Genomic DNA, 3487 nt, shown 5'->3' with positions numbered 1-3487 from the left:
GAAGAAGAATGTTCTGTTGATTAGTATTTTTGATGAATGAACGTCATGGATAGTTCTTCCGTTACCAAAATATAAATTAAGACAAACAATACTTACATCAATATCTATCGTTGCCCACTCTGTGTGAGAGAAGGACTGATGTCTTTTATCGTACTCAACACTCAGATATTGAACGATTCACTGGTAAATGAAAAATTAGACTTATTACCAAATATTCAATAATCTCATATATATTTAGAAAGTGAATGTTTTGCCTATACTTTTAAAACAATACTTAAAGCACTTTGCATTACATTACATCAACTTTCTCTTGCCCCTCTATAACAACTCTACCCTTGTTCTATTCGAATTATGGAATTACTGTAACTTTTCTAGATGATTTCTCAATTTATATGCCATAAAAATAACAGTAATGGATTGCGATTGACTGTATGAATTATGTACGATTTTTCTCAATAAACTATTCAAGAAATTTCCTAAGGTCTTTTAAAAATGTCTATTGTTGTAATTAATCAGAAAAAATAGCAAATTAATGCCCAATAATTATTACGAGGGAAATGTCCAGCTCATAATTGGCATATATGGATGCAAATCTATTGACTATTGTATAAAACAAAATTTAATAGTCAGTATCCGCGTGAAAAAGGAAGTATGATTATTATATACCTAGAACTGCAGTAGAATTATTGAAGAGTTGGAATAGATATTCCATAGAATGTGTTCTGAAAATAATATTAACCACGATGAACCTACTTGCATCGCCGAGGTATGCGAGCCACCCAGGCTGTCGTAACACACAATTAGCTTCCCTTTCAGCCGAATTACACAAAGATACCAGTGACTATGCTGCAGTATCTGTATTAATAATAATTCCTTGCTGCAAATGTCCACCTGGGATGAAAAACAGACGAAGTAAGTATCAGACGTATGATATGCGATATTAATTGGCCCATGAAGTTGTGACGACGTGGGTTCGTTTGTGTCCTCGATTGGACGTGTGGGGGGAAACAATAACAATTAATGATTATCGATGCTCATATACACCGGTCGCTAGCGTAGAGGTTATGAATGAGATTACCGAATGAGTCGGTTCCGAGTGATAACGAGGAGTCCTGACTCACTTCACCATCACCGAGAAGTCATCCGGCACCGGAGGGAACCATCATCAGCCTGAGATAAAATAGATCACGACGACCAGAAGCTGTAAAAAAGAGCAAAAACGTCACAGTTACCTCTCCGCACTCGAGTCACAAACACGTGGCATTACCGGAAGAATTCAGATCTCCTGCGAACCCAAAAGAATATCTCACGAGGGCGCAGCATGTTCCGGACCCACCCAACCTACTCAGTGACACGCACAACACAATCGACTCATGCACGAGACAATTGGCAATACCGGAAAGACGTCCGATACCACCTGACACCGGAGATCCACACTTGAAGGAATAGGAGGCGCCATCGCATAGCACGTGGCCGGCGATATTATATAATTGGGGCCAGGATTGGCCAATAATTCAAATCCGGGCCAATGTCAAGGCCCGAGAGAAATGGAGCGAGATAGCCTGAGACGGAGAGGGTGATTATTACTTCCGCCTTCTCCATCATTACTTCCATCTCTACTGTCAATCGCTTTGCATCACTTTAAGTTTCTCTAATTTTCGTATCTATTGTGTGGGTCCAATTAAGAAGCTTTTCGTGCAAACTCGGAAACGGAGGTGGGAACAAGGTTCTCCGGATCTTATCCGGAGGTTTTTGAGGCGACTGAGGGCAATTTCGAGGCGAAATATAGGCGGCAAATATCCAGGCGAATCTCCCGGCGAATATTTTATTCATTGAGCGAACACGTGGCGAGGGACGGAGTCGAGGCGTAATATTGGGTCAGGACAAGTGATTAGAGTGAGTGTGCTTATATAAAATATTGTCATTGGTGCGACGGGGTCGTTAGCGAGTACCAGAGCATTTTGGAGCTCATTGAAGCTCCTGTCAGCTTCTCTGGCAGGAGGAATCTCGTTGCGAACGGAGACTATCGACTCCATCTTGATAAAACCACATGACCGTCGAGTCGGTGCTTACCGGAGTGAACTACAATAATTTATTGTAAGCGTTACGAGCGTCTGAGCTACCGATAATATTGTGATATTATTAATTGTAATTATTATTTTATTTTCGTTTCCTTTGTATTGTTGTTCTCCGGAGGTACATGGAGAGAGAGGACATATCTCGGCTAGTATCGCGGGTAAGAGGCGTTGTGGAAGCCCAGGCAGTGTCTACGGCCCTGCTCACCATATATTTGTCCTTGGAGAATTAATAAATGAACAACTGAACCTCGCCGGTGTTTTTCCGGATAGCAAGTCAACAGATATCTTTGCTTCCTAATTCTTTTGGATTGTATCGAGTAGTGTGGACCGGAGTTTCCGGCATTTTGTATTATTATTATTAATATTAGTATTATTTTTGATTATTCTTCTTTCTTTCATTTTTCTTATTGAACGATAGCCTTATTTCATTTCTATTATTATTATTTTGGGTGACGACCCGCCAGTAGCAAAATCATTTGTTTTTCTGTTTATAAAATTAGTCAAGTTCCATTTCTTTAGAATACAGACTGTTCAGTAACTCGATAATCTTTCTCTTTACTGAATAATATCCTCTTCCCCACAATACAGTAATTAAATTAGATCAAGCACGAGCACACCGGACAACAAATAGGTAACGGTGTACATGGCACTGCGTGCTTCTGAAGGGTGGAGAGTTCTCAGGAAAGAGTTGTTTACGAATTATTTCCCTTATTATTGAGGATCATCTCGAGTTTACTGACATAACCGGAATATAGATATTTTGAATATTTGAGAGGTTAAAGAATTCACGTCGATTGTCACTTGTTGTCTCAACACGCACCTTTTCACATTGCCTGATATTTTAGAAATACCAGACAATGTCACAAAGTAACAACTCACATTTTTAGTCCATCTGCTGATATTACTGTAGGACTCCACAAGTCTATTGTAGAAGAAAGTGCTGAATGCATATACGGCCACCCCACTTCTTTCCACGATAAGGTTCAGATATTTATTTATGATCTGTAACAAGAAAAACGTACGTTATAGAAATTTTCTTCTTTCTGGGTGGACTTCATATACTTACAACGTCATTAAGCCAATTTACCCCTAGCAATGTGATCAAATCTGGAACACGAAAGACCTCTCCTCGACTCGGAATGATGTCAGTCTTGTCTCTGGTCAACCAATCCTAAAGTATGTAACGAGATTTTCTCGTTACGGGTTGAAATCCCCTTAAAAAGATGAGTGAACTCTCAAAATTGTTGAAGAGAGATAAGTAGTGACACCTAGAAGCGGCTGAAGAAAGCCGGGACTAGGTGAGATAAACCACAAGCCAATGAAAGACCTAAGGCATAGCGGTTATGGGTGAAACCGCGACCCCTGAAGGTCTGGAGGACGTTACTAGACTATCGCCGTATTAGAATTCG

At 40.0% G+C, this 3487-nt stretch overlaps 1 long non-coding RNA gene across 1 annotated transcript; it reads right to left on the bottom strand.

Moving 5' to 3' along the window:
* Window positions 1-1170: 1170 nt before the first annotated feature.
* LOC107044275 lies at window positions 1171-3231 on the bottom strand. Its single transcript, XR_001461323.1, has 3 exons — window positions 3145-3231; window positions 2958-3080; window positions 1171-1201 (listed from the first exon to the last, which is right to left on the bottom strand). It is a non-coding gene; the product is annotated as an uncharacterized LOC107044275 (long non-coding RNA).
* Window positions 3232-3487: the final 256 nt, after the last annotated feature.

This window comes from Diachasma alloeum, unplaced genomic scaffold, assembly GCF_001412515.2.
Source record: "Diachasma alloeum isolate Michigan unplaced genomic scaffold, Dall2.0 Dall_scaffold_00708, whole genome shotgun sequence".
Taxonomy (NCBI): Eukaryota; Metazoa; Arthropoda; class Insecta; order Hymenoptera; family Braconidae; genus Diachasma; species Diachasma alloeum.
This window is presented reverse-complemented; position numbering and strand designations above follow the sequence as displayed.